The sequence below is a fragment of the Macaca thibetana genome, chromosome 2 (assembly GCF_024542745.1).
Source record: "Macaca thibetana thibetana isolate TM-01 chromosome 2, ASM2454274v1, whole genome shotgun sequence".
Lineage (NCBI taxonomy): Eukaryota > Metazoa > Chordata > Mammalia > Primates > Cercopithecidae > Macaca > Macaca thibetana.
Genome location: NC_065579.1, coordinates 156878632 through 156892083, shown reverse-complemented (window position 1 = coordinate 156892083; position 13452 = coordinate 156878632). Strand labels below are relative to the sequence as shown.

At 36.5% G+C, this 13452-nt stretch overlaps 2 long non-coding RNA genes across 2 annotated transcripts in view; one reads left to right on the top strand and one right to left on the bottom strand.

Annotated features, from left to right (window-relative positions):
* LOC126949254 (uncharacterized) overlaps nt 1-2333 on the top strand; it is a 70141-nt gene extending 67808 nt beyond the window's left edge. Inside the window, exon 4 of the long non-coding RNA XR_007723637.1 lies at nt 224-2333. This is a non-coding gene — a long non-coding RNA (uncharacterized LOC126949254). The remainder of the gene's footprint in view (nt 1-223) is intronic.
* LOC126949253 (uncharacterized) overlaps nt 1-13452 on the bottom strand; it is a 659876-nt gene that overhangs the window by 272456 nt on the left and 373968 nt on the right. The gene's annotated exons all lie outside the window — the stretch shown is intronic.

The following is a 13452-nucleotide window of genomic DNA, read 5'->3' as shown; positions in this document are numbered from 1 at the left end:
ACAATGAAAAGAAAAAGGAAACCAGGAGCACAGCAGACACAGTGTACTATAGCCATTTCAGAGAGACGGAGAGGAAATTAGAATATCAGAAACGCATTGCATATTTTATATTGCTCATAGCATTTCATTATGCTACAATTAATGGTATAATAAACTATATTATAATTCATTCAATAGTACGCATTTTGTCTTTGTAAGATCCTAAATTGAAATTTCCCAACAGGTATTATAATACTATTGTCAATGACTGAACCAAGGGACACCCTAAATGACAACTGCAGTTAACATTCCGGCATGCAAAGAAGGTAGGTAGGAGTGCAATCACCTCTTACATATGCCACACACAAGCTAACACAGCTCATTCATGTCACTCCAATAGGTAAAACAATTCATCGTTTTCTTGGAAGAATTTTATTTTTGCTTCCTTTAGAAATAAGTGATGTTGTAAAAGAGCAATTATTACTTGACATTTAAAAAAGTAAATATCTCTGCTCTAAGTATAAGCACTTGAGTTTTTGAAATTTAATTTGAAATCAGAGTGGACCAACTTGATATATAACAAACAATAAATAATGTTTAGTAACAATAATATTGCAAACTATCAGGACCTTACTACTTTCTTAATGACTTTATTTCATTTGTTTCTAGTTTCTTTCTTTATGTACATGCATCCATGGCTAAACTGACTCTTGCCCTTTGTAGAATGCCAAGCAAATTTAGGAAAACATATGCTATTGGTTTATAGCTATTTTAATTTTAAAGTTTAAATAATCACCTTTTCATTTAAATAATCATTTAATCAATCCTTGAATAAAGGTTCTAGCTTCTAACAGTACTACAAATTACTTAGGACTTGTTCATAGCTCAGTCAATACTGAAATATTCAGAATCACGAAGCCCAAATTGGCACCATCTTCCTTGATTTCATTATACATTTATTACAGTTCATACCTCTCTTTCTCATAGCAGACTGTGTCTGGAGTTATTCTTTCCTGTGGGTTTTTGGTCTTGCAGACTTCAAGAAGGAAGCCACGGACCTTTGCAGTGAATATTGCAGCTCTTAAAGGTGGCGCAGACCCAAAGAGTGAGCAGAAGCAAGATATATTGTGAAGAGCAAAAGAACAACACTTCCTCAGGCGTAAGGGGATCCCAACAGGTTGCCCCTGCCGGCTGGGGTGGCCAGCTTTTATTCCCTTATTTGTCCCCTCCCATGTCCTGCTGATTGGTCCATTTTTCAGAGTGCTGATTGGTCCATTTTACAAACCTCTAGATAGCCACAGAGCGCTGATTGGTGCGTTTTTACAGAGTGCTGATTGATGCATTTTACAAACCTCTAGCTAGCCACAGAAAAGTTCTTCAACTCCCCACCCAACCCAGAAGTCCAGCTGGCTTCACCTCTCAATACTACACTTATTCATCACGACTTTATCCACGTAAGACAGCTCCCTCCTAATCTTTCTCACACCTCTCTCTGTACAGCCTCAACTCCTCTGCCCCAGAAATAACTCAAAAAGTTAAGATACTCTATATCCAATTAAACTTTCTGATGGGCCAGGGGGTAGGAAGAGGAAGATTGATTATGACAAGCTACTGGTGAATAGTTTTATGATATCCAAAAATTGACAAAATAGCCATAAAATGTGATATATGTTAATGAAGTCCAAGTCACCACATGAAATTAACACCAGTATAATTATTTAACCATAAAATAATTCAGTGCATAATGCCTGCTTTCTGTTTCTCTCTCTCCTTGCTCTCCCTGTTAGCTGACAACAGGATTTTGTAGGATTCTTTTTTTTTTTCTTTTATACCCATTTGATGGTGATAGAAATTGAAAACTTTAATACAGCCTAAGATTACTGAATACTGAACACAAACAAACACATACACATATCCTCAAAACACAAACACTAACATTATTTTGCAGGAAGACAGTTCTCCAGATAGCGGTGGCTAACCCAGCTCTCCCCACCCTGCCTCTTGCAGCTCTCAGGATAATTGTAGAATAAGTCAATAATGAAATGTCCTGAGATAAGGAGGAAATGTCTGGAACATTCCAGGCGATGTCCTTTTTCTTCCTAGAACAGGATGTCCTACAATGCTTGTGCTCAGTGCAAGGTTGTGCCAAGGGTATAAAACCCAGGGCAGAGTGCCTCTGGTGCCCCCCAGCTACAATGTGAAGTGGGGCATACACAGGAAAGACACTTCTCACCCTGGGCAGCCTTCCTGAGACTTGGGGGACAAACTTGCCATGGACTTTAGATTTCTATTTATTCTTGCTGTCTATCTGTGAGTAATAAATGTGCTGTGCCTGCTGTGTTGTGCTAGTGTTTTGTCTCACCGGACTTGAGAACCTTTGCATATTTATACACAATTACTTAAATATTGTTGAAGCATTTTAGGAACATTTAGAATAAATCAAAATATCAATTAACACGTATCTCATAGGGCAAAAGGTATTATTGGTCAATAGCAAGGCTAACTTGTTTATGAAAAACAAATCTTGTTGAATTAATTTAATTACTGTCTAGAAATGACAAATTAATGTCACAGTTTATAGGGGAGTGACAGAGATGATCCTTCTTGACATCATCAAGACCTGGGCCTGCATGAAATTCCTACAAAAGGAGCTAAATTTTAAATTGCTTCGCTTTATTCTTTCAACAGTGTCCACAAGTTGTAAAGTTTTGGAACTAAAAGTTGAGCCTCTTTACAGGGAGGATCGCAACAGGCTGCAAAATTGAAAACTGCAAGTTTCATAAGAAAGAATACGTATCAATGTTAATTAAGCATTCATTAGAAAGGCTAAGTGAACCATGGGGGAAAAACAGAGTACAATCTAGCTGTTGGTAATTTAGAAAGTCAAAATAACCTGCCTTGATTAGAAGTTAAGGGTCACAGTTTCAGGGGAGGGATACAGAAAAAAACAGGGAGCAGAGGGTTTTATTTTTCCCTTGCTTTTTATATTTTTCATTTTAGACTTCAAGAGCAGTTGTGCAAAAAGATTGAATGGGTATTTTTAAAAGGTCAGTGTATAGTAAGGAAGGAATCATGATGCGAGTTTAAGATCTCCTCACAAGAACTTATTAAGAAGGCTATTGTAAGAAAGCTAATTAAGGCAATTAACTCAGCATCAGGTGGAACAGCTGGTGGGGATTTTCCTAACAAAGCCTGAACTAGCTTAGGTGTCCTACTGTCATTGGCATAGTCTGGGGGCTCCTAGCCTTCACAAAAAGATAAGGAAATTGTAATTCAGGTCTGGGAAGGAATCCAAAGGTTTGATTTAGTTAAGTGATAATTGATAATTGCTGAGGAGAAATCAAAATTGTCTAAGTGTACTTAAAAGTAACAATGAGTACAGACAGTGCCTTATAAACTGCAAGGAGCAGCCACATTTGGACTTGTTAATTCATATCATTTTAACATTAAGTCTAAGATTTATCTAAAATAATCTAAAACTTATCTTGCTTTTACAAAATATCCTTTGTGATTGTAACCTGAGCATCACTTCTAGGAACCCTATTTTCTAACCAGAGGTCAGTGCCTACTGCCTCAAACCTGTTGGAGGCAATTCGAGTGGCTCTTTTGGTCTGTGGCACTTACCTTTCAAATTTCAATTAATTATCTGTTCACAAACACATAACAAAACAGCAGGTAAAAATGCTTGGCTGAACATGGAAGTAAGAAGAAAAAGAAAACTACTCAAGAAAAAGCAACTAACAGAGAGACCTAGAGTTCATTATCAAGAATTTCCCACTGATGGAAAAAACAGGGACTTGAACAAAGAAAAGATATGAAGCAGTGAAAATGGAGGAAAAAAGTCTAATGATAATGAGTAGAGCAAAAATAAGATGAAATTGTGAGTTGAAATGGTTTTGAATGAGGAAATAGAAGTTTGTCAACTTAGCTATAATAAATGTGGTACATACACACTATGGAATACTACACAGTCATAAAACATTTTAAAAAATCATATCCTTTGCAGCAACATGGATGCAGCTGGAGACTCTTACTTATCCTAAGCGAACTATCACAGAAAGAGAAAATCAAATATCACTTAAAAGTGGGAGCTAAACATTGAATACACATGGACATAAAGATGAAAATGATAGACACTGGAGAATTTAAGAGGGGACAAAACTACCTACTGGGTACTATGCCCGCTATCTGGGCGACAAATTCATTTGTACTCCCAGCCACAGCATCACGCAATACACTTTTGTAACAAACATGCACACATGTACCCCAATTCTAAAATAAAAGTTGAGGCTGGGTGTGGTGGCTCACACCTGTAATCCCAGCACTTTGGGAGCCAAGGCAGGTGGATCATGAGGTCAGGAGATGGAGACCAGCCTGGCCAACATGGTGAAACCCCATCTCTACTAAAAATACAAAAATTTAGCTGGGCGTGGTGGCAGGCACCTGTAATTGCAGGTACTTGGGAGCCCGAGGCAAGATAATCGCTTGAACCCAGGAGGCGGAGGTTGCAGTGAGCTGAGATCGCGCCACAGTGCTCCAGCCTGGGCAACAGAGCAAGACTCCTTCTCAAAAATATAAAATAAAATAAAATAAAAAAAATAATAAAACGTTGAAAAAAAGAAGAAAATAATTATCTACACAGGGTCTGAGAGAAAGAGATCTTAAATGTGTGTTTAGTCTTATGAGTGAATTGTAAGTCTATGCTAATAATAATTTGAGTCCAATCAATATGTACTTGTTTGGTGTATTTTGTGCAACACTATTGATGAAATAGAAGAAATTTGCATTCTATTGAAAAGAGCAAATGCTTAAGAGTCAATATACTTTTATTTCTTCAATTATAATAGCTTATATTGAATAAGCACTTCCTAACTGCTTTATTTGGTTAATACTTGAGAGGTGTTATTTTACATGAGTTTTTTGCCAAATTTTTGTGTAGGTACCATTTCACCTCCATTTCACACCTTGAAGAAATATAGGCTTAAGAAGACAAGCTACTTCAGCATTATCGTTAGTAAACACTGCTGCTATAAGTTTACTTACATTTCAAAAAAGTAATATTAGCAAATAAACAAGTGGTTAGTAAGAGGTAAAATTAAATTTTTGTGTTGTTTTGTTTAAAAACAAGATCATTATATTTAATTTTAGAGTCAATTTGTCAGAGTTCAAGAAATACTCTGAATTTTTATTGAAATTACATTATATTTAAAATTTAATTTAGGATTTTTTAAATAATTTAAGACATTGAGATTTCTCAACTATACACATTTTATTGTATAATTTTAATTGTCTATATCATGTCCTTATTAATATTTAAAATTTTCTTCATGAAGGTTGTGCTTATTTTTAATATTTATTTCTAGTTTGTTTTTATTATAAGTTATATAATTTTCATTGATTACATTTTGAATTAGTTTTTGTTAGCATAGTGGAACACATTTAATTTTTGCATGTTGATCCTCTAAGTTAACATCATCTGGCCGCTGATGTCCACTCTTGCTTAGGCAAGCTCCAGAGTTATAATTTCTTCATTTATCAAACAATCTTTGAAGCAAGATAGGAAACCCATGAAGTATAACTATGCTATGCAGGATAGTCAGTAAAAAGTAGTGAAGGAAGGCCCAGTCTTCACCCATCCTCAGTAATTAATACCTGAATAGCAATTCAGGGGGAAAGTGGGCAAGGCATCCTAAGGCTCAGAAGGAACAAAATGCTATACACACACACACACACACACACGCACACACACACCAATGCCTCTAACTTCATAAAGCTCTTCTTCCTGGAACTCCTCTTCACCCCTTTTTTAAATTTACGTTTTTAACTTAAGTACATGTTAATAAACTGTATGAATCAGAAGTGCACAGCTTGAATCTTTAGAGGGTGAAAAGGTCCATGTAACCAATACTTAGGTTAATAAACAGAACATTCAGAAGTCCCTGCATACTCTTAAATTCATGACAGTCTATCTATTCAACCAAAATATAAAACCTGGGATCTCTGCTGGACTCTGTCCTGCATATATCTACATACAACTAACACCAACTCATGTGGATGGTACCACATATCCCTCATATACATCACCTTTTTCCTACTTCCAATCTCACATCTCTCCTTACTGGAGATACTGTAACAGGCTCTTGCCTGGCCTTCCTAGTCTCCATTGCTGTTCCAGTGTTGTTTTTCTCAAATCCATCATGTGCACTCACTGCTCATGTGCCATCTCCTGCAAGAAGCTTTCCTTGAACCTTCCAACAGAACCCCACTGCCACTCTCCTGTCAGCCATATCCTTACTCTATCATTCAATGTGATCACTGCTTCAAAGTATTTTTGTTTATATGTCTGTTTCTTCAAGAAAATTGTATTCATAGTTATACCCATAATGATCAGTAGACTGACATCTAGTAGATGGTCATCAGGTGCTTATACAACTAAAGGCAAAGGGTTACACCTGCCTGTCCTTCATTTAACAGTCAATATTAGCTGGTGCACACCTGTAATCCCAGCTATAATACTTGAGAGGCTGAAGTGGGAGGACCAGCTGAGCCCAGGAATTCAAGACCAGCCTAGGCAAGATAGCCAGGCCCTGTCTCAAAAACAAAACACAAAAATTACACAGGCCATCCTGCACTAATTTTTTCAGACTAATTAAATAAACATTGTGTTTGTTTTTTTCCCCTTTCCAGGCCACCCTTTTATCTCTATTTCAATTTGATTTTATCTGGAAAATTCTTCTGGGTGAAAGGGGTGCCAAAAGGGTTGTATGCTTTGGTTTATAGCCTCAAATAGTGGGTGTAGATTCATCCTCAACTGGATGAAACCAAATGCTCTAGCATGGGTATAGAAGAACAAGGGTGTCTGTTGCTATGATGAGAGGGAGGCCCATGAACATTCTCGTAATTACAATTTTAAGAATACATGCAAGATAACTTAGGTTTGCAGTGACATTTTTAGTTCTACTTTATATAGAGTCACCACAGGTCCTTATTAAGTAAGAACCAGAGAAGGGTCATGCCTGATACAGAAGTCTTTTCTGTAGTTCACAACAAGTCTAATACACAGGTTCAAGTGCTTCTCCCTATTACTACTGCACAGTTACACGTCACTCTGTGGGTTTTATTTCTTTTTCTTTTAATATCTGGGATGAGGAAAAGAAGAAACACTTCAGAAATGAAAGATTAGTTTCCTAAATCATAAAGATGAGCTTTGTAATCATTTTCCTTTAAGCAAGGAATTAAGGGATAATAAAAGCCCTAATTAAGGACCTCGTTAGCTTAACTAGATTTTCATATGCAAAACACAGTTATGAAGTACTGCTATAGAATGAATGGAGATGCCTCCTGTCCACAGCAAACCCAAAGGGAACATTCCTGCCAGGGCTTTTCTTGTGGTTCTGTCTTTCTGTCCATGAGGGGTCATTCTGTTTTTCCACGAGCACCAGTTCTCTTCACCCTGACCGTAATTCCTTCTTTTTGTTTTAGTTGTCCAGCCTTTCCGCTTTCTTTCATCGTCTTTTAAAATTTGCCATGATTCACTCATCCATTTATTATTCAACTAGCATTTATTGAGACTTCATTGTGAGCCAGGGATAAAGTCAGTAGATTGGGAGGCACAGATTAATGTAGCATGTTCTTTTCTGTCTTCCTTATCCTCTGGCCCATTCATTCATCATTATCTTCCTAAGTAATTACTTCTCTGAGAGCAACATACCTTTTCCAGGGTGGGATTACAACCTTCCATTTTCTTTCAGCTCTCTTCCTCTCATGCAATAACCTAATATTGTATTGGCTATATATGACTTACCCAGGTCCATAGTTAATATTACCATATGATATTGTTGGGTTATTCTATGCCCTCTATAATCACTGTATATTAAAAGAACTCTTTAATGGAAACAACAGTTATATTGGCTAGGGCTGAGACAACTACAAGCAAAATTATTCTCTCTGTGAGTCTGGGAAAATGGCGACGACATATTCTCATCCAATAAAATGAGTACTTCTAGAAGTAACGTTTAACCCAATGTTTAACGTGATGACTATAGAAATCATTGGGAGAGGGGCCAAACATTCTCAAATTATTTTACATAAAATTCTCTGGTTTTTAACATCGAACTTGAAAAGCAAGAGGTGGTTTCACAGAGTAAAGTCCTGAGATTTACTCTAGACTTATTGAATAAGAATCTCCTGCAGATGGGGCTTGTGAGTTTGAATATTTAAAAAAAATACCTAGGGAAGCTCAAACACTAAACTTTCAGAAACTATTGGAGTGAGTTTTGAAGCCAGAAAAGTTTGATGAAAATCCCAGCCCTACATTGAATCCCTTCTTTGAGCTTTGGTGTCCTTATTTGTAAAGTGAGATGAATAATATCTACTTTATGAAGTTGTTGTTAGAATTAAATAAAATAATGTACTTTGTGTAAAGTATCCAGTTTATAAAGAGCTAGATATGCAGCAGTTACAAACCCAGTATATGAAATATAAAACAAGTAATCAATTAAAAATATTTTCTATGCATATTAGGAATAAAATTTCTTCCATTTTTATATTATTAAATTAAATCACAATTGGTTCTTATTAACACTTTCTTGTCAACTTTGTGAATCAGAATAATATTACACTGAACTAGAACCAGAAAAACCAAATAGAAAGTTTCTTTGAAAATAAAACTGGCTAGTAAAACTATTTGAGCAAATAAAGTAGAAAAGATGAGCTACACAAGGAGTGCAGAGACACATTTTTGTTTTCCTTGGCAGTTTTATTCTTATTGCTGTTAATAACTGTTGGGTGCCTATAATGCATTCGGCCTTGAAAAAGAGCAGAAGTAGAAAGTGTCTTGGCCCACAGGAGGTACATTATTGATCCAGAAAAGGCCTTATTGAAGATGTGAGCCTAACAGAAGAAGACAGGTGGTCAGTGGGAGGTAGTTCTAGAATTCTTGGTTAGTAGAAATGGGACAGTGTTGAAAGTGAGAAAAGGGAGAATATGGAATTAGAAATAATATAGATTCATTCTTTCCAGCATTATAAGCTGCAAAGCCAGAGATAGATGCTGAAGCCATGAGGCAGAAAGTGGCAAATTCAAAAAGGGGCAGAAATATGGACTATTCTAGAATATTTTATTTTAAAGAATGAGAAGGTGTTTACTGAATGAACGATGATAAGGAAGTAAGAGAGTGATTAAGAAAAAGTAATGAACATATTCATAGGTGCAAAAGATTGTACTGATACCCAGTTAGTATCTAAATGTATAATATTCGTGCTCTACTGTGTGTGGGTGTGTGTGTATGTGTGTGTGTGCATGTTTGTGCATGTTTGGTGAGGTCTGGATACAAGGATAAATAAGACTTCAGCTCTGACCTCAAGTGTTTGGAATATCAAGAATAATAATAATTCAGGCATGTAGCATTTGAAAACCCAGTATATTAAATATAGAACAAGTCATGACAATTCAATATTTATCACATTATTAAGCCCAAGAACAATAGGATATATTGGCTTTCCAAAGCATTCATTTAATATTTTTATGTTTTGAAATGATAACTCTAATCAATATTGGATTTTATTTCACTTTAATCTATTTGGATATTTAATAACATAAGAAGCTAGTATGAAATGATTGTCTAAGAAAAATGCCATGTGTTGTCTTGAAGGTCAAATGACTCTTCTTTGCATATCCTGAAATAGCAGCTTCTGCTTCTGCTCTTTAACCAGTCCTCTTGGTGAGAAATGGTTTTCCTAAGGTTTTCAAGGTCTCATTATATGCCAGCCAAATTTGCTGAGCTATAATTTTCTTTCTAGTCACTTAAGATTTTTTTTTAACAAAACTTGGCCAAAGAAAACTTAAAAGTTTAAGTGTTCTTGCAGAAACAGAAAACCAAATATTGCACACTCTCACTTACCAGTAGGAGCTAAACACTGAGTACATATGGACATAAAGATGAGAACAAGAGGTACTGGGGACTACTAGAGAGGGGAGGGTGGGAGGAGAATAAGGGCTGGAAAAACTACTATCCTCTGCTCTGCTTACTACCTGGGCAATGGGATCATTCATACACCCAACCTCAGAGACACACAATTTACCCATGTAACAAACCTGCACATGAGCCTCCTAAACCTAAAATAAAAGTTGAAAAAAATAAAAAGGCAAATTCATTAATTTAAAAAATAATTAATGTTGGCTAAAATTGAAGAGGTTGGGCATGAGAACTCACAACTCTAATCCCATTGCTTTGGGAGGCTTAAGTGAGAGGATCACCGAGGCTAAGAGTTCCAGCCCAGCCTGGGCAACAAAGCAAGACCACTGTCTCTACAAAACTAAAACTAAAAATAAAAATAAATTAGCCAAGCATGGTGGCCCACGCTTGTAGTTCTAGCTACTTGGGAGGCTGAGGCAGAGAGTTGGTTTGAGCCCAGGAGTTTGAGGCTGCAGTGAGCCATGATTGCACCACTGCACTCCAGTCTGGCACAATAATAGTGTAAACAGACACTCTATTATTAGAGAAGAATATTTACTAACACTCTTTAAAATGATAAATAAAATTTATTGGCAACCTGCTATATGACAGAAACTGTGCTAAGCACTTTACTAATTTCATTTACATTTCCCAACAGTCCTATGAGATAGATATTGACATGGTTTGGATCTATGTCCCCACCCAAATCTCACCTTGAATTGTAATAATCCCCACACGTCAAGGGTAGTACCTGGTGGGAGGTAATTGAATCATGGGGGCGGTTTCCCTCATGCTGTTCTTGTGATAGTGAGTGAGCTCTCAGAACATTTGACAGTTTCATAAGCATCTGGCATTTCCTCTGCTTGTGCTCATTCTCTCTCCTGCCATCCTGTGAAAATACGCCTTCTACCATGATTGTAAATTTCCTGAAACCACCCCAGCCATGCGGAACTGTGAGTCAATTAAACCTCTTTTCTTTATGAGTTACCCAGTCTCAGGTATTTCTCCATAGCAGTGTGAAAATGGACTAATACAGATATTGTCTTGATTTTACAGATGAGGAAAACTGAGGCACACAGCGGTTAAGTAAATGACCAGGTTGTACAGACGTATCACTTCCTTTTATCCAATTTCAAACTTTAAAAAAATAAATGCTTTGTTGAAAATGTCATATTCTAGAGCAAAAAGGATCATATCAATTTTTATCCTCTGGATAGTCTTTTCAAAATTTACAACCAGATAAAAGAGAGGGATATAATAAAAAGTGAAATGGAATCCCCTTTGACACTCTAAGAGCAATGAGTAATATATACATTATGTTTCTTTAGGAAATCAGAAATGCATTTTATTTTTAACTGTAATTATTCAGCAAAGGTAGAGCCATACATCTCTTAGGACACCTCTCTCTAATAAAAGCGGAGAGAATACTTGAGTTTGACATTTTCATTTGCTCAGAGCCAATATACCAAGCAAGAACAGGATGACCAGCAGAGAGCTGCCTAACGAAAGTGATGGTGGTGACAGCAGCAGATGGAAACCAAACCATTGGCATAATAGAAATAATCAGACATCATCCTACAGCTGGGAAATCAGCAAGAAACGAAGATCAGGCTTTCTCATCATTAAATCTGTAATTAAGGCTTCACTCTGCTTTGCTGAAATCCTGCTGTGTTGGTGGGTAATGCCCTCTCTGTACCAGGGTGAGAGAACCCCTACAAATGTCAGAGTGATAAGTTAATCAAAGGGTTATGTTGAGCAAGTTTGGTAAGAGATTTGGATGGAACGACAAATACCAATGAAATAATTCAATTTCCACGTGCCTATCCCAATCCGATGTGGAACTTGAAGGATATGGAAAAACATTCAGGACTCTGTGTTTGCCAATCCGAATTTTGATGGCAGGAATGAAAATCAGAATCTATGTTGCAAGCTGAATAGATAAAATTCTCTGGAACATATGAAAATAATAAACTCTTTAATTTGCATTAGATCCTGGATTAAGACTGTAAGAAGTACCAAAAGTCAGATCCGTGGCATATTCTACCAAGAATTTAAATTTGACAGAGGCAATCCAAGATGATTTACGGAGAAGAATTATTGCTGTGTCACATCGGCATTTGAATATGAGGCACATATCCAAATATTGTCAGACTTATTTAAAATTCCAATCATGATCTGTCATTGATGAGTTTACATAAACACATTTAATTGTCATTATCATACCAGCCTATACAATCTCTTGAGGTTGAGGTAAGAGATTGTATAGGCTGGTATGATAGTAACAAGTTTAATTTTGGCATAGCTACCTTTTCTATTTACAGATCCACAAATTTCCTCTTTCAGACTTAAGAAACTTGCCTGGTCTTTTTCCTGAAATTTAATGTACCCACACTGACTTTCCATAACTTGGTAAACTAGAGTTATAGGCTTCTGAGTTTTTCTCAATTGGAAAATACTCGAAATAACCTGTTGAATAAAATCCAATTGGTTTCTTGAATAACTTTCAGTATTGTCTTTAAAATCACAATATATTATTCTTGTCTTCACAAAAGGGAAAAAAGTGACATGTAATCGGTTACATGTAAATGAGATACGAAACTCAAATGTCTAAAGCAACTATAATACAGAAGACACTACCTTGAGAGAAGAAGGAAAATAGGGAGCCTATAGCCTTTTGTTTTGTTTTTATGGCTTAGACATAGACTTAAAATTCTCACATACAACTAGTGTCTAAATTCTGTCAACACAAGATTCTCAAAGAAATGTGGGCTCATCTCATTTTGCTATAGAGTAGAAAGACCTAAGAAACAGAAGGTCTGGACTTGGACCATGAACCTGGCACTCAACTATGTTCAGTGATAAATCCTCTGAAACCGTTTCTTCACACAACAAATGGAGATAAAGATAATACCAAACATAACATTTATGAAAGTGTTTTGTAAATGGTTAGAGACTACACAAATATTAGCTTAGCTGGTGCAGTTTTAGGGCCTAACACATCCCTGATCTTTTCCCTTACAAATTTCCATTGCCAAACACCAGGCCCCCATGACCACCTAAGGTTTTCATGAGCCCAGAAACCAGGAATGACTCCATTGCATTTTAGAAAAAGTATTTTTTCAGGAGGCAGATAACCAAACAGTGAAGCATCATTATTGTGCCATTTCATGAAAACTCTCAGCTTTAGGATATCTAGCTTTTAACACATGCTCCAGAGCAAGGCTTCTCAAAATTTAGTATGTATCCAAGTCACTAGAGGGGAATATCCTTAAATACAGAAACTACTACCAAAAGTTTAGAGTGGGGATTGAGATTGTGCGTTGCTAAAAGGTGCCATGTGATGTCAGTGTTGCTGGTCTTTGGGCCACACTTTGAGTGGCAAAGCTCTAGACCTTCTGGAGGTACATTCTCCAGTGTGGTGGCCAATAGTCACATGTGGCTATTTACATTTAAATATAATTAATAACATTAACATTCATTTCTTTTGGCCAGGCATGGTGGCTTATGCCTGCAATCCC